We start from the raw sequence: 27,257 nt of genomic DNA, 5'->3' as shown, positions 1-27,257 counted from the left end.
GCCTATGTCGCCTCATTTTGAAGCTAGTCGCCGAGGAGGGAACATCTCCCCTCCTAAGAAGAGAAGGGCGTGGCGTAAGAAGGCAGAAGAAGACGGAAGAAGACGGAAGAAGACGGAAGAAGACGGAAGAAGACCCCAGAAGACCCCAAAGAAGAAAGAAGACACAGACGTGGATTTGTTATGGTTTTTTATTTTATGGCTTACCTGTGGATTGGTTCCTCTACTTCTGGGCCGCTTGGATTTTGATGAGTGGACATCTAATGGTGAGTAAAGAAAAGTATATTATTTTTACTTTTACAGGTTTTTTTGATTTTTGATTAATGTCTTTTATTTTTTCAGTCCCATGTAATGCCCGTTAATATATCTATGTATATACATACATTCACGGACACTGAATGGGTGTATTGTATGTGAATTTTGTATATAAATGCTTTGTATTTTATGCTCTATTATTGCCCCTGTATGTTATGTTTATCTATCTGTATGGATAGACATACAGGGATAATAATGGATTGGTTTGCTAATGTTTAGGTTCTTTTCATGTATACAGGCAAAGATGATTGGTATGAGACTGCCGCGTCCCAATTTTCATGTATGGCTAATGTATTTATCAGCTTTATTTTGTAATTGTAGTTGTGAATAATGTAATTTGTATTTAGGTAATGGCTTCTTTATGGTACTTAGATTAGAATGATGGTGGTTACTTTAAATTAGAATTGTTTTGGCAATGGTTTGGCTTTAGGAATTGAATAGGGAATTGTATAATTGATTTGTATTGTATTTTAATTGTTTGAGGAAATGGATTCATTGATTGATGCTAATTGTATTGATGTTGCTTAGTTTATAATTGATTTTCATGATGGCATTGCTGGTTAGGGGACATTGTTCATATTGTATTTTATTGTTACATATATTTTGCATAGTGTTACATGATGCACAGATTAATTGCATCATGTACACAATCTATGCAATTGTGTGACATTTCATAGACATTTGTGGAGCTGCAGTTTGTTTTTTTTATATTTACAATGGCTGCTGGATTTATTTTAACATGCAATGTGGTGATTTTAAGATTAAAAATGCATGTTTTGATTTATGCATGTTTTATGTGTTTAATAATGGGCAAATAATCTATTATCCATGTCTGGACAATAGTTATTTGGCACATTATTGTACTGTAGGTGTTGGGGGGGATGTATGTATTGAATGTATAGGCCAGGTTTATTTATTTTACATTCAGGGTTGGTTCCTTGGTTCTGCGTGAGACCTCTGGAGACCACCTGCGGTATCCTCGGGTATCTCATGGGTATCAGGTTGGTGGTTCCACAGGTGACACCTGCAGGGAAGAACCGGTGGCCTCACATCTGTGGGGGCACCGTGGACCCATAGTGTGCGGGGAAGAACCGGTGGTCCCACATCCGTGGGGGTACCGCAGACCTGTTGTGAGCACTCGTGAGTCCCCAGACCCCCGTGAGAAACACCCGAGGCCCCGCAGACACCTGTGGGTCTGACCCAGGGTTCCCAGACATCCGTGGGGACCAATTTGTGGCCCATGGTGACCCGTGGAGACCACCTGGGGGCCATGGCACTTGGCGGGACCCACCAACAGGCCTCCAGAACCTGTGTGAAACAAGTTGCTGGTACCCTGTAGGTCTGTCAGGTGACCCGCCAGGCCCGCCGGGGACTCGCGTGGGGCTGGGGTATTAACCCTGTATGTAAAAGGATAAATCATGTATTTATGGGGGGGCACAGAGGGTGGGTTATGTATTTAATAAATAGAATGATGTTTATTGTGGGGCAGTGTGTTGTTTTTATTGTGGGTACTGGGGGTGGGGGGAGGGTGTATTGGCCCCAAGGGTAGGCCTCCCTTGTGGGTAGTGGGTGAGGGTGGTTAGGCCTCACGGGGTGGGGGGTTAGTGTGGGAGGGTATGTAGGCCTTCTGAGTGGTGGGTGAGGGTGGGTTAACCCCTTAATGACTGTAGCGGTTAATAACCGCTATGGTGATTAAGGGGTTAGGGGACATTACATTGGCTATTGTAATTGTTGTGCATGTTTTGCAGCACCGGAGGGGCATGGGCAGAATGAAGATGAGGATGAAGGCGGCCTTCATCGTGGGTGCCTGTAAAAGGTAAGTGTAATATGTTTTGACTGTATTTATTGTAATTTATATGTATTTAAAATGGCCAAATGCATTATTATCCATATTTGGATAATAGTAATTTTGGCCATTACTGTATTGTATGTGTTAGGGGGGTGTATTTAGTTATAATTATTGTTTATTATTTTTGGAGGTGCAACATTGGTACAGCAGGCCAGCGGGTACCCCGGGACTCCTGCGGGGACCCCAGGACGGCCGCGGGGACTCCCGGACTCCCGCAGGGACCCCCGCACTCCCACTTAGTGCTTAGTGCATCCCGCTTAAGGGCAGAATTTAACACAAACAGGGTTGCGAACGAGCAACGTTGGACTTAGAAAAAATTCCAGATTAAAAGTCATTTTTAGATCGCAAAGTGCCTGTTTGCATTGCTTAGTGCATCGGGTTGAGCAAAAAATCACGATCGAAGAGCACTTTGTGGTCTAAAAGTGACTTAACGAAGCTTAGTGCATAGCCCTCTGAGTCTTCGAGTTGCTTTGATCTACATTTACCGATTCAAGCTGTTATTATTGACACCGTGGATTCTGTGACATAAAGTCTGGAAGAGTTCTCATTATGCGCTCGTTTGGAGCTTTGGTTGCCATGTGAACGTAAAAAATGCTGTATCCCTTCACTCTTAACATTGTTGGCTGATATATGCGCATGTGCAAATCTAGCTTGAAGATTTGCTTCATCGGAGTCATTAGCTGCTATTACGTAGCACAAGAGGATATTATTTTACCATGATCAGCTGTGGAGACGGCATCAGCGTTGTCACATGACAATCCTTCGGCAGAGGTTTGGTGCTACCTCTGGCGCGAGTCGCTTTCTATTGTCAGTATTTGTTTAAATGTTGCCTCTGCTCACTTGAACACTAATCACTCCATGAAGAAGCCCCCCTCAAGGGCGAAACGTGTAGAGTGGGGAGACACCTCTAAAAACCCCATTTTCATCCTTATTTTGGGATTTTGGCCCTATTTGTTTTTAGCTTCGGGATGTATCAGTATTTTCTTCTGGACTACGAGTGATACTTCATTCAGCGGCTAATTTAATTTGCTAAGGATTTATCCTATCTACATTCAGCTGTATCACTTGCTCTTTAAACATCTCCCCAGCTTCACTTTTTTGGTTGTAATACTTGTATATTATTTGTATAGCTTCCTTTTTTAGATGTGGTTCCTCCAGAAGATGTGGTTAGCTTGTTTGGGTACGTCATTATTTATCTTTTTTTATGTTACCCTTCTCTCCCCCTGACACAATCATTAATTGTGTGTGTATAAGCTTAGTTAGTCTTACTATATTAGACTGACTTGACATAGTTTATCTCACTACACTTATATATTTTTGTTTTGGGGTTAATTTTTATATCCTGCTCTTGCTATTCTGATGTGTTTTTTGACCGGCCGGTCGAGTCTGCATGGGGCACTTTTGTTCCCCATGCTTTCTCTCCTATCTCATTGAGCAGTGGGAAGTGTCAAGCTTGTAATGGTCAGGAAGTTGAAACCCTCAGGGCGTTGCAACTCAATTTCAGTTTTGCCCATGTTCCTGGACTTGTCACTCAGCTACGTATTGCCTGCTATACTATGTATGACCTCTGATCTCCTCTGGACTTTGCCTTGCTTAACTCCACAAGTACCTTGCCTGCTATATTGCATATTACTGGACCTTGCTTTGACCAACCCCTCTTGTTACCTTGCTTGATAAACCTGTGAATGACCCTGTATTAGGTTATCTAATACTATACAACTGATTTATAATAAAAAAAGACATATGGAGAGACACCTCAAGATGCTGGAAAAGTTCCATCAATGCTGATTGTACACGATTCTTCGAATACAGTAGAAAGACATGCACAACAACAGCGTCCTCTCACAAGCAAACCAAACGAACATGGATGTGATGATCATTCAACATGAACTTTTCTATCATGGCCATGCAGTCCGGATGCCCAAATCCAGACTCAAGAAGCAGGTTGTTTTTTATCTCCTAGCTCTGTCATCACATATGCTCAATAGGGGGACAGAGAAAGCACTCCAAAGATGTCCTCAAAAGCAATATTAAGACGTGTATGATCAACATCAACTGGTGGGAGACTATTGCCCAGGACTACCACAGACAGAGCAAGGATCTCAGAATTTCAAAGCCACAACAACAACAGGAGGCGGAAAAGAGGCAGTGGCAGAAACAATGCATCATAGACTGAATCAACTGCCCTGAATCACTTATTTCACAAGGAAATATGTGCATGAGCTGCAAGAGATTATGTAAATCCTGGATCATCCTTATCAGCCATCTGTGGAGCCATAGATGAGATAATCATAGAAAACAATCATCCTCGATGAAAGGAATTGCCAAAGAAGAGTTGTGTTCTGGTACTGCAGTTGTTAGCTACACTTCTACAGTTTTTATAGCTGTCAGTTGGTTTAGAGTTTTGTTTTGTTTCCAGTATATTCTTGGCAGACTGGCTAATTTGCGTGGTTTCGGTTACAGTTCTTCTCAGGGCAAGAACAACATTACTTGCAAAACTGTATCCTTTGACATCTTAAGTGCCCTCCCAGTAATTACCGAAATTTACGTTGAATTAATGTTTTCAGTATTTAATATGTAGTATTTTAATTTGAATGATAATTTGCAACACATGTGACAGTTGAATGTTTGGTCGTTCGATTAAGATTGTTAATTTGTCTGATGTTTATCTACTATCTACTATCGCTGCAATCTTGTAAATTGTGCATAGGCAAACATCTTAGCACCAAAAATAGAGCGATGGAAGTCACAGCAATTGGAGTCCAGTCAAAAATGAATAAAAATAAAATCAGCTTTAATAATTACATGCTGTACATCACAGAAAGGGAACTCTGACGCGTTTCGTCCCTGGCCGGGTCTCTATCAAAGAGTAAGGAACCCTTATCACACAGACTCCTTAAATAGGTGGTAACTCAATCTAATTGGATATTCTTAACCAGAAACCTGTTATAAACAATCAAACTAATAAGCTGACAGCTTCTGACTGAATCCCATTCAGTGAGTCTGTGTGAAACAAAATTACATGGTATAGAAGACAGGTAATAGTAAAAACACATGTAACACAGACATATTAAAAACAAAAAGAACAATGTGATATAAAGCATGATCAGAATAAGATAATTTGAAATTGACACATATGGAACTAGAATAAGGGAGAAAGTGTATATATAATAAACAAAACATAAAAAACAAACCATGAAAAAGAAAAAATAATAAAAAATAATAATAGTAAATAATCAAGTTAATATATAATAATAATAATTAATAATTATAATAAATAATAAATAACCTTAGTAATGAAAAATGTATATATATATCTAAAGATAACACATAGAAAAATCTTAGAAAAAAGTTTATGTGATATATGTAGTACATATTTAATATATATGTAATATAGATATGCGGAGTAAATAATGCATTGATACACACTCTCCCTACTCTCACAACCCACCGATTTAAAGGAAGTGTTTTAACTCCCAATCCGTGTTAATTCTATGTGGGTAGAGAGTATTGAGAATGTATATCCAATACATCTCTTGTTTGTTAAGTGTGTTCTCTCTGTTGCCCCCCCTAGGGTGACAAGTAATGTGTTCAATAGCAGAAAAGGTCAAATTTGCAATGCCTCCATTCGGACATTGAGAGAAGTGTCTGGCCACCGGATGAAGCAAGTCACCCTTCTTGATAAGGCGTACATGTTCTGCTATTCTAACCTTAAGAGGTCTTGTGGTGCGACCCACATATCTTAATCCACATTTACAACAAAGAACATATATAACGTAACTAATATTGCAGTTGAGAAATTTCTTAATATTATATTTTCTTGAATTATTATTAAACATTATACATTTGGTCGGAAACACATATTGGCACATTGTGCATTTGCCACATTTAAAAAATCCTTTTGGAATACCTCTAACATTGGGAAAGCTAGACCTACTATCGTACATACTTGGTGACAGATGAAAAGCCAATGTTTTGGCTTTACGGTAGGTGAATCTAGGTCCACCTTTAACAATTGAGCGAATGTCACTGTCCAGCAGACGGGTATGCCAATGTTTATAAATAATATTACAAATCTGTTGGGATTGTTGATTGTACATCATGATGAAATATGGACTTTTTGTTTCATCAGAATTCAAAACATTGGCTTTCCCCATGTTGGGAAGTGATTTTCTTCGTTTATAAATAAGGCCTTTCTATCCATAACATTTGCTTTATCAAAAGCTGCTGATATATCTTTGACAGAATAACCCCTGGCAAGGAACCTGTTAGACATTTCTCTTGATCGAGACAAAAAGACCTCATTGTCAGAGCACAGTCTTTTAAATCTCATAAATTGAGCCCCAGGAATATTCCTAATCAATGACCGCGGATGACAGCTTTGTGCACTAAGGAGTGCATTCCTGGAGTTCTCTTTTCGATAGATATCTGTCTGTATATGCATATTGTTGTCAATGTACAGGAGCAAATCTAAGTAGTGAATATGATTAAGATTGTGTTCAAAAGTGAGTTTAATATTTAAATCATTAGTGTTTAAATAATCTATAAAAGAAAAAAGTGTCTGTTCATCACCCTTCCAAATCAAGATAAGATCGTCAATATATCTCTTATAAAAGACAATATTTTGACGAAAAGAATTATCACTGTGAAAAATAAACCGAGGCTCCCAAAAACCCATAAATAAATTAGCATATGAAGGTGCGAAACTTGTGCCCATTGCAGTGCCTAATAATTGTAAATAAAAATGTGAGTCAAACATAAAATAATTGTGAGTAAATAAAAATGAAATAGATTGTAATAAAAAAGTGCAATGTGAAACAGATAAAGTCGAAAGATCAAGATAATGTTCAATAGCTGTGAGTCCATACTTGTGTTCTATAATAGAGTACAGGGAGGCCACATCTAATGTGACCCACCTGTAATATTGGTGCCACGTGAACTCCTGTAAATTGACAATCAAATCTGCTGTGTCTCTGACAAATGAGGGCAACTGTGCCACCAGGGGTTGTAAAAACCTGTCCACATACCGTGACAGTCCATCTCCCAAAGATCCAATACTCGCTACTATTGGTCGACCAGGAGGGTCAACCAGCGACTTATGGATTTTTGGGAGATGATGGGAAATGGGAGTCACGGATGCGGACAGTTAAGAAATTCAAATTCTTTATAACTGATAACATTAAGAATTCTGCCAAATTCCAATAACTCTAATAATTCACAACGATATTTGGATATAGGATTGCCCACAAGATGCTGATAAGAGGTGACATCTCGCAACTGTCTCAATGCTTCTTTTCTATATTGATAAGAGGACATAATTACAAGCGCACCACCCTTATCAGCATGTTTAAGAACAATATCATAGTTCTTTTTGATACAATCAATCTGTCGAATCTCTGTATGAGTCAGATTACCAGAATTTACATTAGAACATCTTAGCACCGTCTTACAAATACATGATCTGCCAATTTTCTATACATTTGCATGATTAAGGTTTGGTACTCACCAGGAACATGCTTTCTTTATAGTCAATGAGTAGGCAACTCTCAGGAAGGCTTCTGTTCAACATACTGTGAAGCGGCTTCTCAATGTTGGAGAAGAGATCAACCCTATTAACAAGAATAGGATTACTATCTTATCCAGGACTGAGAAGCAGTTTCACAGCATATTGGACAGTGCCAAAGTTCCAATAAAGTCGAGTGTGAGAATGATGACATATGAAGCACTCTCCCCACATGAACTGTTATAGAGCTATGTTATTACATACTTAATCCTTGTCTTTGAAAATGGTGGAAGCTGCAGTCACTGTTGTAATAACTAGAAGTGCTGAACACTCTCTTTCTGTGTCTTACTAACATAACTAAAGAATTCCACAGTATTTTTTTAAACAAGTGTTTGTACCCAGTGGTCAATGGCATAATAAAAATAGTGTCGCTCTATCTGATTTAAAAATATCTATATTTATTTCATTTGGGGGCAAAACTATATGCACTGTATTTTACAAAAATGTAAGCAATGTTTCTGCTATAAGATAAATAGAGGGAAAAACCTACTAAAGTAAATATTTTTTTCTTTAAAAATGAAGTTGAATTGTAAGTTTGTAAATAAAAAAGGAGCGGTACTTTTTACCCCCAGTAACCTGGGAACATTCTTACCATAATGCATGAAACCTAACTAAATTAATTTTTACATATAATTCTGTGTGCCAGTAAATTAAACTATATAAATATTTCGCAATGCAGAACATTCCCGTAGGATACTGTATATTCACAACTTTTATTAAAACACTTTCTATTTAGTGATTTAATTTACAATTTATTAGCAATATTAGAAAATCACAAGTACATTAATTTGTGCCTCTGTTTTTGCCACAGTAATAATTATTGCAATTGTAAAAATTACCTGAATTTAAAACATACTAATGTACACTTTTTTGGTGAATTCCCAATATTATTAGTAATTCCAAAAACTGTATAACATTTGCCTGGATTGGTTTCAGCGGAAAAGGACTTGTATATCTGCAGTGCATAAAAATAGTACAAAGAAGCAAAATCGTCAATCATACTTCAGATTACTGTGTTGTTCAAAGGTTATGGTGGGGATCTAGAAAGGAGTTACTTCTCACAGTGCAATTTTTCATGCGGTAGATAAATTGTATCATTTGCGGCTTGTCACACAAAAGTTATTATTTCTAAGCTGAAATAAAATACTTGATATTGTATATTGTATTTTTTTGATGTTTAAGAAAAATCACAGTTCCAGAATGAACAATCCATTTAAAGGATATTAAATTGCAATTGCCACCAATAAAGCTGCTATTGGGCCTTAACCCCTTCATTGTCTTAGCGACTAGCCGCTAAGGTAATGAAGCTGCTATAATGTGATTTTTTTAATAGTGTGCGGGAGCAGGGGGTCTCCTGAGCTGAACCGCTTTGATTTCTGGCTGTGGGACCCCCTGCTTCCCGAGTTACAGGCCCCGGATATACAGTAGCATCGAATGCCAGTGCCGCTGCCATTTTTAAAGCATCTGCGTCACATGACTCAGGACATTTAAATAATGGAGGAGATAACGGCACCCCATATCTGGTCTTGTAACTCGGGAAGGTTGGTTCCGAGGCTGAAATCAATGCGGTTAATCTAGGGAGACCCCCTGCTGTCGCACACGATTAACAAAAATGATATTAATGCAGCTTCATTACCATAGCGGATAGCCGTTACGGTAATGAATTATTTTTTATTAATATGTGTGTTTTCATACTAGTGTACATGAGCAGGGGGTCTCCTGAGCTGAACCGCATTGGTTCCGGCCTCGGGGACCCCTAACCTCATGAGATACAGGCCCCGTTATGGGGTGCCGGTATCCCCCTGCAGGATTTATATCCCCCGGTCACGTGACGCTGGAGATTTAAAAGCACAGGGGTTACCGGCACCTCATAACGGGGCCTGTATCTCATGAAGTAGGGCGTCCCCGAGGCTGAAACCAATGCGGTTCATCTCAGGAGACCCCCTGCATATGTACACTAGTTTTAAAATGTATATTTATACTGTACGATCGCCTGTAAGAGCCGTGCATGGAGACGCAGCGTTTCCATGCAGCTCTTAGAGGCTGCTTTTTTTTTCTATCAGCTATTGCGCTTTCTAATTTTAAGCATGTTTGCAGGGGGGAAAAAACACTTTGCGCTATCGGGCATGTTTTTGGCCGCACAGAGAAAAATGCGCTTCACTTCTTAGTGAATACCACGTCTGGCTTCATTTTTTATCGTGGGATTAAAAATTTCCCAATCGGGCGCAGAAGCTCAGCGCTTAGTGAATTGCCCCCAAGGTGTCTATTTTCCTGGGTGTGATGGGGGTTTTTTGGTTTTAAAAAGTCAGAGCATGTAGTTTATTATCTTACATTTGATTCCAAATCATTAACACTTGCATCACATTGTAATGTTCTTCTGGCTGATTTCATACATACTGTATTTAGGAACCAGTTTGTCCTTTGCCTCCTAAAACGTGCTCATTATACTATATTCCTACAGATTCATGGGTGCTATATCCTAGCTGTCAGATTGTTTTCAAAGTCATGGTCCTCAGATCCTCTTTCTGCATTGCTGCATTGTCTAGCCATCAAATAAGGGAGAAGAAGCACTGAACTGAGAACCTCATGGGAAACAAATATCTCCTGCAGCCTCCTCCATGACAATTTAAAATGTGCATTATCCTCCACTGTTACAGTATGTAATGCTTTTTCAGACAACTTCAGCAGTGAATGGGTAAACATTGGCTCAATGATTTAAATATAGAGCCAAATGTTAAGTCCTGGGTATTTTCCATGTATTTGTAGCAGTTGGACATGAGCCAGGAAAGTCAGAGTTTTTTTTTCAGACCATTTTATTGGCAAATGAACTAGCTTTTGTATCCTAATCAATGCTACAGAGGATTATGCAATACCCAGATCCCTGAAAAGGAAATAAGTATAGCGAACACGTGGTCAGGCTTCTTGGACCTCTTCCACCCACAAATGGCCTCAGTCCAAGATAGAAGAACTACTGTATATGGGGCTGGGTAATTAAAGAAGAGTATTTGACTTTACGTATGTATGAAATAGTACAGTACCTGGTCCAGGTCACACTTCAGCTGAAGAAGATACAGTACACTCGATGTACAGAAGTGAAGGCCTCTCCCTTGTGCATTTATATGGTGTTAGTGGTACATTTGATTTTTTGGCTTTACCTCCTTCTTGTGTTTAAAAAAGTGTTTCATTTCACATTTTAGTACAATTTATGGGAACCAGATGTGCCTTTTGAGTGGGCTAGTCATGAGAAACCCTTATTCACTAGCACATGTGTTTCGGTCCTCTGGTCTAGTCAGCTTGTAGGTGGGGCAATAATCTCCACATAGATGAATAAAAGTAAATGGTCAGAGGATATGTCCATATTGATTAGTTTTTTTTTTTTACTGGTACTACAACAAAGAAAATATAACCCAGATCTGCATTGTAGATCCCTCAGTGCTAGAGAGGCCTCCTTTGGGGATCAGGGAGGTTTTATAGAACATTACAGAAAATGCATCTGCCTTTTAAAAACAAGAACTATAAATCAGTAAGCGTAATATTACTTGTGGTGTAGATTCTAAGTGGAACCAGGCATCTAGGGACACAACTACTATTTATCCATCGTTTCAAATCCCTACCTAACTGCATTTTGTAAACCAAGTATTACATATGGTGTTCAGATGAGTGTTTTTTTTTTAATGTATAGTATGTTTTTGTTACTTACTCTTTTGCACTGATATTTCATGGGTCAACTCAATAAGGCGGGGGAGTCCCTTTCCATACATAAGGATGTCAACTTGTGCAGTTATTGAGTTCACAAAATATAGCGGCTGTTCATGTAAAATACTGTATATCATTAAATGATGTAATTCTTTTAGGCTGTTATGACATGTCTTTCTACCTTACTTCACTAGTGCTTTAAACATCTAGTAATATCTAGGCATTAATATTTTGACAGGATGCTACTTTGGCAACTTAGAAAAATATCTACCAAATATCTACTAATTTTATACCACACAAATGCTTTGGATTTTGTGAATGTTCACCTTGCTGCTGACAATGAGTTACTAAAACAGAATAGTTTCAATTGGCGCTCCTACGTTATAATATTCTGATTTTAAATATACAGTTGTTACATGCAATACAATATAAAATAAAACAATTGGTGCATTACACTCAAACACGTAAAATAAAATCATGGTAGTGCTATTTACATTAATAGCATGATGCTTAGAACTCTGTGGGTTATTTAAAAAAATCAGTGATAATATTAACCCCCTAAAACCGTGCTCAATTACCTAACTGACACTCATGAATTTAAATAACAGAACAAAAAAAAAAGTAGTACACAAACTCTGCTGTACTAACCCTAAAGAGAACTGTTTCCAAAGTTCCTCCAGTTAATTTTACTGCAAGGCAACCGCAAAAAAATACTGATAATATTTATTTGTTTGGTAAAAATAAATAAATAGATGTACAATAGGAGGACAGCTTTTACTGTGTTAACAACCAATTCATAGTAAATACATTTAATCAGACTTGTAGGGTTCTTCAGTTATGTGTAATTTACTTAGGGTGAATTAGTGTCACTGATGTAAATTGGGTCTGTTTTTATTTATTTATTTTATATACTGTAATTTTCTCTCATCTTGGATTAATGTGCCTTCTAAACATCTGCACTCGTTTATGCAACAAACTTGCATCTGATTTAAGAGATTGATGCCAATATAACAATAAAGGGCTGTAAATCATTTTAATCTGACACTAGAATTGTACATAGAAAACGTACAGTATACACACTATCCTGTTTGTGCCACTCCTGGAACACTGATAAAAAAAAAAGACTTTCAACTTATTATTTTTTCATCCAGTAAATTCAATAAATCTATTGCTCTATGAAATACAGTGTATCAGACACTCATGGTCAGTAAGTTTTCTCCAAGACAGGGGGAGCAGCACAAATTGCACCGGAAATAGAAGAAAGAAATTGCCACAATATACAATAGTGTGATATGTTCTAAAAATGTGGAGAGGGGTTTTAGAGACAGTCTGATCAATCTACTCACCTTTACTCTAATTTAAAACAGTATATCCCAAACTGCTTAAGAATGACTTACTCTTGAGGAAGCTACTTACAGTGAAACATGCTGTCTGGGAATCATGAGTAAGACGCGCCCTTTTCCCCTCTGCCTTCTGATGGACGAAACCGAAAATGCAGACTAGAACATCACGTGGGATGCTACTACCCACCGAGGCGGTGAGACCGCAGCTTGTCTGCGACTCAGGAGATCCTGTATTACAGATTATTTTTGTATTGTCTTGAAGAATGTTCAAATTGTGAGTGCGCATTTTATTTATTTTATATTTTATACATAAATAGATTCTCTATTCCCCTGAGATCTCTTCAACTGACCAAATTACCTACTGTATACAGAGGTTGTCACAGTTTGGAATATGCATTTTTAAATTGGGCGTAAAGGTGAGTAGACGCATCAGACCGACTCTAAAACCCCTCCACGTTTTTGGAACGTATTATTCTATATTGTGTCCATATCTTTCTTCCATTTCCGGTGCCATTTGCGCTGCTCCCCTTGTCTTGGAGAAAAATTACTGACCATGAGTGTCTGAGATACACTGGAGCTTATTCACTAAACAGTGATAAAATCAGTGCATTGCCGATAGACTTTGCAATGTTTTATCGCGCTAAAAAACATGCGGGTCAAAACGCTATTCATTATAAAAACAGCATTTTTTTCGGTAAAAAAATGCAGCATCGAACAACTTGTTTTTCTTTTTCTAAGTGTTATCGTGATATAAATCCTATTGATCGGCAACTGTTTGTTAGACCCTGCGTCTCCATGCATGGCTCTTATAGGCGATCGTGCAGTTTAAATATTCATTTTAATACTAGTGTGCAGGAGCATGGGGTCTCCTGAGATAAACCGCACTGATTTGATTTGGGGGCCCCCTACTTCCCAAGATACAGGCCCCGGTATGGGGTGCCGGTATCCCTGCCATTTTTAAATCCTCAGCGTCACGTGACCGGGGGATTTAAATACTGCAGGAGATACGAGCACGCCATAATGGTGGTAACCACTATGGAAATTAAGGGGTTAACCCCTCCCGCTACCCACCCGGGTGGCCTAACAACCCACCCTGGGCCAAGTACCCCCTTCACCCAATCCCTATACCCCCAATACACATTAAAATACCAACTACCTACCAATAAACAACCCACCCACCTCTTGTACCCCAAACAACCCCTCCCCCCTTAACACATACAGTACAGTAATGGGAAAAAATACTATTATCCAGATATGGATAAAAGTGCATTTGCCCATTAAAAATAAAACATTACCCAGCCAACATGAAGTAAATAAAAGATGCACTTAACCCTGCTAGGATGAAGGCCACCCTCTTCTTCCTCCCCGTCCTTGTCTTCCGGGTCCCCGGCGGCCTCCGGTATCAATACTGTGCAATAAAAATAAAATGCTTACATGCATCTTGCACTATCTTTAGCACCAGCCTGTAGCTGGCTCCAAAATATTGCAACATTTTCAAGTTCGATAAGCTTATCACTGCTTAGTGAATAGAATTTTGGGCAAAAAAAAGTGATTTTGGCCATTTTTTGGCTTCTCGTACAACTTTTTCTGGACAGCGTGTTAAAAAGCCATTATAGCGCGATACTGCCCTGTAATTGAGGCTTAGTGAAGAGCAAAACAGGCAATATCAAGCTATAGAAAGTAGCAGAAAAAACAGAGCACAGCCGACGTTCAGAAGAAAAATCAGGATCCTGGGCAACTCCAAATATACACGATTTATTATGCAGCTCAAAGAGAAGACAAAAAAAAACGTTGATCACCTTGATAAGGTGCGTTTGTAGTCTGTCTTTTCTGTGAGCTGCCCAATAAATTATATACAGTATATTTGGAGTTGCCCAGGATCCTGATTTTTCTTCTGAACGTCGTCTGTGCTCCGTTTTCTCTGCTACATTCTGGACTCTTCAATTCTACGAGCTGCACGCCCTGGGTATACTAGATGATCCTGCATGAGCTTACATGTAATGGGCAGAGTCCCTTCACATCACCTGGCTCTTTATGTTTACATCTTGCTCTTGAGACTTAAAGGCTTTATGCGCCGCCCCTCCTTTGTGACGCTAAACCAAATAATGGAGACCACACAATGTTGTAAGAAAAGGTCACAGCTTTATTTTAACATCCGCTGTTAAAATCCTACCAGCCTGCCCGCCAGCCAAGTATGCTCCATGCAAAATGGGGGGGGGGGGGAGATCCCTGCCGACAGCCAGCAATTGGCCCGCTCCCTCCCCCAGCCCGTATCATGTGCATGGGGGGGAGATCCCTGCCGACAGCCAGCAATTGGCCCGCTCCCTCCCCCCGCCCGTATCATGTGCATGGGAGGGAGATCCCTGCCGACAGCCAGCAATTGGCCCGCTCCCTCCCCCCGCCCAAAAGCACTGTAAAATGGGAGGGGGAGATCCTCATTCAGCCAATGTTGGGCTGCTTCCCTCCCCCCCCCTGTCCCTAGGGTCAGCTTAGGCCCAGCCCTAAAGCTGGCGCCCAGCCTTTTACCAGCGTTGATTGGGCATAGGCCGGCCCGGCCCTACAGCCGGCGCCTCCAGCCTGCCGCGCTGTTCAAGGGGCTCCAGCTGAGGGACAGACCCTAAAGTCCTCGCCCTTTCTCCGTCTCGTGAGCTTGGCTGGCGCGGCAGCTCCGCTGTGACGAGGAGACATACTGCTCCTGTGTTATACAAATCATGTTAATATAACATTCCAACAGTTTAATACAATAGCAAAACATTGGGGATGGGTGGGTGGGAATTCCGTTAGCTCTGTCTCTCACCCCTGGGGCCCCACTCTTTATACCCTCTCCCCCCTCCCCCTGCATGGGAGGGGACAAGCAGCCTTAAAGAAGCCTACGACCCCATGCTGGGGTCTCTGCCTCTTCATAAAGGCTTTATGCGCCGCCCCTCCTTTGTGACGCTAAACCAAATAATGGAGACCACACAATGTTGGAAGAAAAGGTCACAGCTTTATTTTAACATCCGCTGTTAAAATCCTACCAGCATGCCCGCCAGCCAAGTATGCTCCATGCAAAATGGGGGGGGGGGAGATCATTGCCGACAGCCAGCAATTGGCCCGCTCCCTCCCCCAGCCCGTATCATGTGCATGGGGGGGAGATCCCTGCCGACAGCCAGCAATTGGCCCGCTCCCTCCCCCCGCCCAAAAGCACTGTAAAATGGGAGGGGGAGATCCTCATTCAGCCGATGTTGGGCTGCTTCCCTCCCCCCCCGCCCCTAGGGTCAGCTTAGGCCCAGCCCTAAAGCTGGCGCCCAGCCTTTTACCAGCGTTGATTGGGCATAGGCCGGCCCGGCCCTACAGCCGGCGCCTCCAGCCTGCCGCGCTGTTCTAGGGGCTCCAGTTGAGGGACAGACCCTAAAGTCCTCGCCCTTTCTCCGTCTCGTGAGCTTGGCTGGCGCGGCAGCTCCGCCACCCGGAGGCCCCTCTGCCGGGCACTGGCTACCCTGGGGCCGACACGCCCACCCAAAGCTGCGACCTCTGATCTTAATTCTTCCCGCAAAAAACCCTTGATGTTACTTAAGAACACCTCCAACCCCTTTGGTGATAGATGCACGCAGTCCCTTCTGTGCCAGCTGCACTCCTTGGTGTCAGTCTCTCTGCGCTTTAAGAGTTTTACCGCCGCTAGAGGATGAATTTTGCCCATGGCCTTATTTACCTTCCTCCTAGCTTTCTCTTTCCGTGGCCCTTTTAAAATTTGCTTTGGACTAATTACAGACCAAATGATTAAAACCTCACTCCACAGCGCCTTCAAGCGGGCGCATTCCTGCTGTAACCGATAAATCAACTCTAGTGGCTGGGTCATTCCCCACGAGGTGTAGCAAACTAACATCCGGTTTCACCTGAAATTCTGCTCACTCCTTGTCCAGAGCCTGTTACAGATCAACCAAGCACCTTCCTCTCTTCCCAAGCCAACGCCAATTAACCCCCTCCCCCGTACACCACAGCTGCTGGCCGCACCGCTGATCCTTCGCCCACTGAACGAAGGAATGACCCATGATCCACACTTCCAGGGTCCTTGTGCAGCTGTCTACTGAGAGGGAAAAACATGTTAATCTTCTTGGCTCCACACGTTGCTGTGCCCTTTGGCCCTGATGTAACCCTCTATAGGCGCTGGGTTTCCACCTCCCCGGTTTCCACATTTGGTCCGGCATACAGCCGTTCTCAGCTGCCGCTGTAGCGGCACCAATTCTAAAGCAATGGGTACCAAATACACTAGGATCCATCCCCCCTAGCAGCAAGGTACCGCCTAAAAACGCTTTGAAATTGGTACCTTGTGAGTGGTGTTGCGTCCTGATGGATGATGAAATTACCCCCAACCTTGGGCCTGTGCCTTACGTACCCCTTACTCAACGCCACTGGGCAAACTTCCGTTATCCTCTATAGTGAGGTGGACCCACGCTCCCCTTCCCGCTTGGTCGGTTTTAGACCTGTGAATCTTGCATACCACTGACGTAGCATTGAGAATCATGCTCGCGAAAAACAAGCCCGAACCCTGGATTGTTGAAGATGCCGCCTCTAGCTCGCCAACCCTGGAGGCACCAAGAAAGCCACGGCAAATACTACTCTGAACAGTTCCCTTTTCCGCTGTACTGAAACATGGCTCTTTTGCTGCCATCATCAATACCTTGAAAAAGAACGCTGTGACGTTCGAAACGCGTTGTATGGGTCTTTTGTCACATTAAAGTGCCCTTTTATTTATTTATTTTTGAATCTGGGTCCTTCCTGCTCAGTTTTTGCTAGTGCGCTTTTGTTCTCCATTTTCCTGTTATTCTGCATATCTGAAGCTGCACAGCCTGCCTACCACTCCTAGGATGTGAGTATTGCTTATGTTCAGGGGAACCTGCCAATGAGACTGAGGGTGAGTGGGCTTGTACCATCTACCACCTGTCTTCAGGAGGATAGTACCCATAATATTGCATATTAAGTACTATATCATATCATTTTATATACCTTGGCTTAGTGGTTTGGCTCACTTTATTTCATTATACCTGCATAGAGCGCTTTAGCCTATTTTTCTATCATCAATACCTGAAGCCTGTCTGGCGTTATCGGCTCCTTACTGTCAGTTCACTTGGCTTCACCCCTACCCCAGCCTATTATTAGAGTTCTCCTAACTATGAAATCCTTAGTTATGTCCTTGCAGATGTGCCATTTCAGAAAAACACAGACCTGCCATCATGGCCCCAACTCTGGTCTGCGTCGCCCCAGCTGCCTTCTGGGCCTGTAGGAAGCGAATGATCCGCGCGCTGCTACCACGCTTACCCTCGACTCTGTCCTTTTGCTTGAATACTAGCCATGTGTGCCAAGCCTGGAGGTAGGTTCTCCAAGTGCGTGGGGCTAGCGACTTCTGGATCAGGTCCGTAAGTCCGCTATCCCCATCTGCCCAAGGTGGCGTGGGCATGTATTAGTGTAAACTTCCTAGCACCCTAGCATTCCTGAATAAGGCCCCTCAGTGTATGGGCAGTGAGTGAAACGGTCCAGCCATGTGTCCCAGGCATCCTCCTTGGTCATTTTCTCCCGTATGACATGCGGGTATATAGAGGCGAATTTAAGATTGCGACTTGCGAGTGTGGTTACCAAATTCTAAACATATTCTTACCACGATGTTCCCCCATATGTTTTATATGTGTCGCATATAAGGTCTATGTATTTAAGGACGTTCAGACCCTCTTCTGGGTGCTTCTCCAGCAGGCAGCTGGCTAACACAAGGTAACCTCTTAGCCAGTTGTTCATGGTTTTATACTTACTAGCTCTCTCCTCACCTGTAGCCTTTGCTTTTTTCCTGGCCTGAAACCCTTCAGCAAAAGGTCGTGTACGTCCGTGAACTTTCCCTTTTATTATCTCACTTTGGGTGTAGATAGAAGAATCCGTCTAGCTACTTCTAGAGCAAGCAGGTAAATAGTGGCTGAACCAGCCTGGGTGGTGAAGGATTGATACTGGTCCCCCCCGCGCCTCCTGCTTGGCGTCGCACCCAGAGCGGGTGTCTGGCTTCCCTCCTCGGCGTCCGTCCGATCATAGTGGTACGGGGTAGAATTGATCAGCAGTACTGCCGCTCCTATCTAGATCAAAACTCACCAGTGAAGGAATGAACAAATAATTTATTAAACTACCTAAAACAGATACACCAACAAACAGAAAAGAGTACCTCCTCCCACGCGTTTCAATTGAAATGGTCTTTCTCAAGGCGTGTAAACCGACTGGAGGGACGTCCTAGCGCCGGCGTACGTGTCCTTCCCTTTACATTAAAGTGTAAGCTCTTCGGGGCAGGGACTCCTCTTCCTTAATGTTACTTTAATGCCTAAAGCACTTATTCCCATGATCTGTTATTTATATGATCTGTTATTTATTTGATTACCACATGTATTACTACTGAGAAGCGCTATGTACCTTAATGCGTTATTTAAAAAAATACATACAATACAATTGCTGGCGCTTACGCCGTCGTCCTTAATTTTTGAGGGCCTTGCTCTCCCGCGCTGCCCCCTGCGTTGCACCGCTTGGCCTAGCCTTAAGTAACCGGTTAATCACCGCTGTCTCTTTAGGAATGTATACATACCGGCTTCGTGAAATTGCGCTGCGCTCTCAGACGCTGAAACGTCGCTGTCACTATCTGAGTCACTATTACCCGTACTAGACTAGGATTTATTTCCTTACCTGGAATCTCGTTGCTCGGGTTAGTACCCTGCGCTGACCTGGACCTGAAGCGCAGTGACTGGCCTCGGCGTCTGTCCCCCTCCTCGCCATGCGTCGGTGAAGGTGGGTAGGGGTCCTGGTCCACATTCCATGCGTGCAATGACCAGTCATTGGCCGTCGCTTCCTGCGAAAACTGAGAGGACCCCGTCTACGGTCCCATGCGGGATCCAGGGGCTGGGTCGCTTTAAATCCCCCCCCCCGTAACATAGCAGGACGCTCGTCCCTGCGCTGCAGTTAATCTGCCAGACACAGCATGACCCATGGGTGGGGGGGGGAGGGGGGAGGGGGCAGGGGCCCCCGGTGGCTGGGGCGGTTATAAACCGAACCGCCCACACCCCTGCCAGCTGAAGGTAGGTAGGTGGGGTGGTTGGGTATGGCGTGTGGTTATATAATAGGTTGGTGTTTCACAGTTGTAACCCCGCTCACAGTCTGTCCTGTACTGTGAGGGGTAAGGTTGAGGTCGCCCTGAGGGGTGAAATTGAGGTCGCCCTGTAGTACCACCAGTGGCCTCATGGTGGCGCTGTTGCAGAGGAGGGCCAAGGAACAGCCAGCCTCTGCAGACCTGCCTGTCCCCGTAATGAACCTGGGGAGGGAAATCCCCCCTCCCCTTGCTCATAGCAGCCTGGAAAGGGAGGGGGGAGCCTGGAAAGGGAGGGGGGAGCCTGGAAAGGGAGGGGGGAGCCTGGAAAGGAGCCAGACTGCAGCCTGCACGGGAGAGGACCGCCCCTCCCTCCCCTGATGGTGCACGTGGGAGGGAGGTGAGAAATGGCGCAGAGGAGCCAACAGCAGCCAGACGGGTAAGAAATCTGGGGAAATGGGGCTGGCGCCTGATAGTCCCCGCGATCGGGGTGAGGATGCTGGTGGGGGTGGCCAATGTGCGCACCGGGCGGCGCACGTGGAACCCGGCTGTCCCCGCAGCCAAAGTGGTAAGCGGGTTGGGGGTGAGGAGTCCGCCTGTCGCGCGCCCCGGCCGGTGCACACGGCGCCCGCTTGTCCCTGCAGTTGGGTTGGCTGATAGGGGGGAACCTGGCCATCGGGAGCCTTGGGGCCGTGTGGTGAGCGGGCTGGCGGCGCATGGGCTGGCGGTGGCAAGGCAGCACACAACCGGTGGCGGAGCGCCCCCCCCTTCGATACCCGGTCCTCCAGGCGATAAGGCTGGCGGCTGGGAGCCCGGCGGGACCGCATATGTGGTGGGGAAACTGGGGGCGGGCGGCGAAGCTACACCGGGGCGTGATTCGGGAGGCTGCAGAGCCTGGAGAAGTGGCGGGAGGAGGGCGGGTGGTGCGTGGGGGGAGCTAGCTGGGAGCAGGGGGGGGCAGGAAGGAGCGGGCACTGGCGGGAGATGCCTGCGCTCGGCTGGGGGAAGGGGCATGGGGGTTGCAGCCCGCACCTCTGCGCTGGGATCTGCGTGGGGCAGGCACACTTACCTGATCCTCAGTTGCAGCTGCATCGTGGGTGAGGCTGGCAAGGCTTGGGGGTCTTTACACAGCGGGGAGCTGCTGGAATCCATGAGGCCTTTCATCTTAACTGGGAAAAATGTGCTGGTCCGCAGCGAAATCCTGTAAGGTAAGAGAAAAAATTCCGTTAGCTCTGTCTCTCACCCCTGGGGCCCCACTCTTTATACCCTGCATGGGAGGGGACAAGCAGCCTTCCCACTCCGTGTGGGAAGGGGGAGGGGGGTTAGCCGACCCCCCCCCCCTACCAGCTCTCGCCAATCAGGACGTCGCAGCCCTTAAGGAGCCTACGACCCCATGCTGGGGCCTCTGCCTCTTCATTCAATGGGTGCTTTAAGTTTGGTTGTCATGTATATACCACTAGGAATCTTTACTATTTGATTGGCTTATTCATTTATGGACTGTCATATTGAAGACATCACTATGGGTACCTGGACCAAAAGGATTTATGTACACTAGATGGTGAGAGAGTTTACATGTGATTTTGAGCACCATATTCCACTATACAATATAATATCGAGTTATAAGGGTATTTAAAATGCATTAAGACACTTACCACTGTTTAGTGAACAAGCCCCACTGTATTTCATGGAGCAATAGATTAATAACATTTGCTGGATGAAAAAATAATACGTTTGAAGTCTTTTTTTTTATCAGTGTTCGAGGAGTGGCACAAACAGGCTAGTGTGTATAGGTTTTCTTTGACTATGTAGAATTCTAGTGTCAGATTAAAGTGATTTACAGCCCTTTATTGTTTTATTGCATCAATCTCTTTAATCAGATGTAAGTTCATTACATAAAGGAGTGCACATGTTTAGAAGTCAGGGTAATCCAAGAAGGGAGCAAATTATATAAAATAAATAAATATAAACAGTCCTTAATTGCATTAGGTCATTAATTCCCTCTAAATAAATGACACATAGCTGAAGAATCCTACAAGTCTGTTTAGATGTATTTACTATGATTTAGTTGTCAGCACAGTAAAAGCTATCGCTCCTACAGTGCATATATCATTTTTTAACTAAACAGATAAATATTATCAGTATTTTTTATCAGTTGCCTCGTTGTACAATTAACTGGGCTATTTCTGAAAGTTTTCCAGTTATAATATTGGTTCATAAATAGCACTTGATAAAAATGCAATAAGTGGGGAAGAGTGTTAAGCAAATGGAGCCACATTGAAGAGATACATCTATTACTTTTATGTTTTAGCCTTTACTTATATCAATATGTCAATGCATGGGTTGGCTTTATGCAAATAATATTGCCACAAAATGCAGATTTGTTTCTTTGGCTAAAAAGAAAGTTAATTGCAGAAACAATACAACTAACGTAGAAGTCTTAGGGGCCTATTCTATAAGTCTCGATAAGCCACTTACGGAGTTCTTATTGGCCCAAGTGCCTACTGCTATTCAGTAAGCCTCGATAAGTGGGCGACAAAGGCACACATCGCCCAAAATTTCAGCAGTCAAAAAAAAAAATCACCGGCTGACCGGCTATAAGCCACTTGTCGGCAGGTTCTTTTAAACTCGTGCAATTCTAGTAGCCTCAATTAGCTTATTGAGGCCAATAGCGGCTCTAGAATGGCAAGTTTCTCCCCAAATCCTCACACCAGGGAAAGTTGGCGTGAGGCTGGGGAGAATCAGCAGAGAAGGCGGTGAGAGAAGACTTAGAAAACAAAATGCTTTTTTCTTGCATCAGATTGATGCCGGTGGTCTCTGGAGCTGACACTCATTAATATCAGTACCGGAGGCCCCCGGCATGAATCCCATGCAATAAAAATGCATTTACAGGCAACTACATTACATTAGCGGCTAACCGCTAAAGCAATGTAGGGATTATCTACCAGTGCCATCTTTATTGTGGATATCGGGGATGGGTGAAGGTGGTATTTGGCCCTTGGTGGGTGTTTAGGCCTTGCGGGGCGTTGTGGGTGGCCTTAACCCCTTCATTACCTTAGCTGTTAATACCGCTAAGGTAACGAAGGGATTAACCGGTCCTGCTACCCACCTGGTAGGTATAAACACCCACCAAGGGCCAAATGCCAACTTCACTCATCCTCGCTACCCACAATAAATATTTTTAAACACAACAACCCTACAACCCACCTCCTCTACCCCCAACAAACCCACCATCCCCAAACACATACAGTACAGTAATGGGCAAAATTACTAATATCCAGATATGGATAATAGTGCATTTGCCCATTATAAAATAAAACATTAGCCAGCCAGCATAAATAAAGTAAATAAAATGGCATCCTCATCAGCATACTGCAGGTCCATGTCCTCTGATGCCAGCAAGAATACAAGAAAATATACAATCTAATGGCCCCTAACCCCTTAATAACTGTAGCGGTTTATAACTGCTATAGTAAATAAAGGGTTAACCCCTGTCCGCCGCTTCCCATCCGAGAGGCCTAACCACCCACCACGGGCCCACTAGACCCACCCTGCACCTATTGATTGACCCAGTAGTATATCATACCCATATAATATGGGTATGATAAGCCACTATATCACTCAATGGGCACCCTCATAAAAATTATTAAGGCCAAAAATGTCAGGATCCTGCCAGGCTCCGCCCCCAGCACACGTCACGCGGCTGTACCTCTGGCACTCACAGACCACTATCTGTGCGCACGCAACTGCGCAATGCTTCCTCCGCGGAGGCGCGCTCTCGCAGTATCACCACGGCACCCACTGTGCGTCGCACTCCTCGTACGCGCACACGCCGCGCGTCAACGAACACTAGCAGCATCAGCTGTGTTACACCAGCAGCCAATCCTGCACTACCCTATCGGCTCGTGGCTTATGTGTGAGGTCATCATCTGCTAGTTCCTGATTGGTGCTTTCTCCTTTAAATGCCTTCCTGTTTCACTTTCACTTTGCTGAACATAAACACTGTTGTGCTGTGCTCGCTGCTTCTTGGATCTTGTCTGTTCCTGTGCCTTGCCTGACTCGTGTTGTGACTGCTTCTACCTGGACCTGTCTCTTCTCTACCCCTGGACTTCGGCTTGTTATTGGACCCCCGCTCTCTCCTCTCCTCGATCATGGCTTCGGATAACGACCATTCTTCTCTCTCCAACCCCGGATCACAGCAAGTACCACGGCTTCCCCGAACTCTCCTACCCCGACCCAGCTCCACGATTCAGACTACGCATTCCGGACCTGGCTCCGTGGTTGTAGGGTGGCGGTTATATACATCCCCACCTCAGCCCCGCGGTCTAGTCCTGTTTGTGGTGGGCGCAGCGTGACATTATGTTCAGCCACACAAACATGGACCCCGCTGAGGTGGGTCAATGATTGGACAAATATGACGGGTGGTTTCAGGAAATCATTGGATCCTTTGCTCAAAGGGACAACCTGCTAGATCACCTTAAACAAGACCTAGCCACCCTATCTGACAGGGTCAGGGTTCTTTCTGCCTCTACTATTAACCCCGCAGCATCTATACCTATTTCCACTCCAGTGGCCCCGACTTTTGAACCACGATTACCTACGCCTAACCGCTATGCTGGTGATCCTTTGGGTTGTCGGGGATTCCTGAACCAATGTCCAATACAGTTTGAACTGCTTCCTTCTCATTTTTTCTCCCAACGCTCGAAAGTAGCATACATCATTTCCCTTCTGACCGACGATGCCCTGGCCTGGGCCTCTCCGATATGGGAGCTACGACCAGACCTGACCTCCGATATCAATCTCTTCACCGCTGAGTTCCAAAGGGTCTTTGACACACCTGGTCGCAAGGTAAATGCCGCTTCTACCCTTCTCAACATTTCTCAGGGGGACCATACAGTGGCCCGTTATGCGCTGGAGTTCCGGACTGTGGCCTCTGAAACCGACTGGAATGACGAGGCCCTGTCGGCAGCATTCTGGCAGGGGTTGTCCGAGCGTCTCAAAGACAAGTTGGCGTCCAAAGACCGTCCCGGAGGACTTTAGGACCTGGTGGCTCTTTGCATCCGCATGGATCTGCGTCTTCAGGAGAAAAGAATGGACAGGGGCAGATGACAACAAGGTATACGACCTTCCACCTGTCATCCATCAGGATCCGTGCCTCCTGCAGCACCAACGCTAGACGAACCTAGGCAACTAGGAGGGACCAGGCTTCTGTTTGGTGGGAGGCAGCGCAGACGATGCGCAGGCCTATGCCTATACTGTAGGAACAATGGGCACCTACTGGCTAACTGCCCGCTGAGATCGGAAAACTCCACAGCCCAGTAAGAGTCGGGAGGATCACGCTGGGCACCGCATCCTTACCTCCCTCGCAACCTTCCACTAGGATCAACCTCTCCATCAGCATATCCAGAGAGACCTTCAGAGTCACGACACAGGGCTTTCTGGACTTTGGGTTGGGGGGAAACTTTATTGACCAAGGATTTGCGGAGAGACACCGAATACCCTTGGTACTTAAGGATCGTCCCATGGGTCTCAAAGCGATAGGTGGCCGTCTGCTGCAACCCGTGTTCATCTAAAACCACTAGCCAAACAATCAATTAAACAAATAAATGCACTAGCCAACAAAACAAATAATTAATTTAAACCAGTAGCCAATCAATTACATAAATAAAACCAGGAAACAACAAATCAATTAATTAATTTAAACCAGTAGCCAACAAAACAAATATTAAATTTAAAACGTTAACAAATCCTAAAATGTACTAAAAACAAGCCATCCAAATTCTAAACAATTTAATCCAAACAATAACAGAAATAAAAAATTACAATCAATAGAACACAAACATTTGCCAAAAAATGCATTGGTTGTCAATGTATTTATCTGTACCCTAAAGGGGCACAGATTAATACAGTATCGGTCAATGGGCAATCACAAACATAAAAAGAAATAAATACTATGAAAAAAACTGTAAAAAGACATTTACGTACTGTACATTCAATATTTTACTTACCTTTACAATTCATCACCCTCCGTATCCTGGCATATCTGCAAGCTCTTGTATCGCAATGTCATCACCCGCTATCCACCTTGAAGACCAGCAACAGGTAAACAAAAATCTTCTTTCCTTTTATCTTCTATCACCGTCTTCTATCTTCATCTGTCATTATCATCATCTTTTATTCTATCTTCTATCTTCATCTGTCAATCCAAAGCCCCATGGTAAATCCTCAATGGATGTTGTCTCGTCGGCATCTTGGGGTAAAATGAGATGTACTATACAGACCTTATATATTGCCTGTGATGTCACATTTTAGGGTCAGATGGTAGAGCTCCAATCTGATTTGACACTGTATCATGTGCCCATCTCTATCTTTTTTTTTTAAGGATATTACTTTAAGTGATGAGTCACATCCTTTTGAATTTATGTAACCTATCACATTATACAGCAACCAATGGGATTGTCTGCAATCCCATTGACTGTAATACCATGTGATATCAGCCATGTGGTTTTAAGGATGTGATGTACCTCCTTTGGAGATGACGTCACATCCTTAAAAAAAAAAAATAGGCAGGCACATGATATAGCGTCCAATCGGATTGGAACTGTACCATCTGACCTGAAAATGTGATGTCACAGGCCATATACAAGGCCTTGACTTTTCATTTTACCTCAAGAAGCCGACGAGACAACATCGTGTTGTGGATTTACAATGGGGCTATGGATTGGCAGATGAAGATAGAAGATTAAAAAAAGAAAGAAATAATGACAGATGAAGAAAGAAGATGGTGATAGAAGATAAAAGAAAGAATAATTTTGTTACCTGTTCCAGATCTGACGTCGCTGTACAAGAGCTTTCTGATACCCCTTGGAATCGGAGGGTCGATGCCTCTAAAGGTAAGAAAAATATTGAATGTATGTAATTTTATTTTGACAAGTTTTTTAATTGTATTTTTTTATTTGTATTTTTTTTCATTGCCCCTTAACTGATATTGTATTCATCTGTGCCCTTTAGTGTATACTGTAGATAAATACAGTGATAGCCAATGCATTTTTTGGCAAATGCTTGTTTTCTTTTGACTGTTATTTTTTCTCTGTTTATTATTTGGATTAAATTGTTTTGAATTTGCATGGTTTGTTTTTATTTTTCCGTTTGTTTAGCGTTTTTTTATTAATTATTTATGTTGTTGGCTCCTGGTTTTAATTAATTTGTTGGCTAGTGGTTTTTATTAATTATTTGATTTGTTGGCAAGTTGTTTAAATTCATTAATTGTTTTGTTGGTTAGTGCTTTTATTTGTTTAATTGGTTGGCTAGTTCTTTTTATTTAATTGGTTGGCTAATGCTTTTATTTATTTAATTGTTTGGCTAGTGCTTTTATTTATTTAATTGTTTGGCTAGTGCTTTTATTTATTT

Source organism: Ascaphus truei, chromosome 1 (genome assembly GCF_040206685.1).
Source record: "Ascaphus truei isolate aAscTru1 chromosome 1, aAscTru1.hap1, whole genome shotgun sequence".
Classification (NCBI taxonomy): domain Eukaryota; kingdom Metazoa; phylum Chordata; class Amphibia; order Anura; family Ascaphidae; genus Ascaphus; species Ascaphus truei.
The sequence above is the reverse complement of the archived record's forward strand: the minus strand, read 5'-3'. Positions refer to the sequence as shown.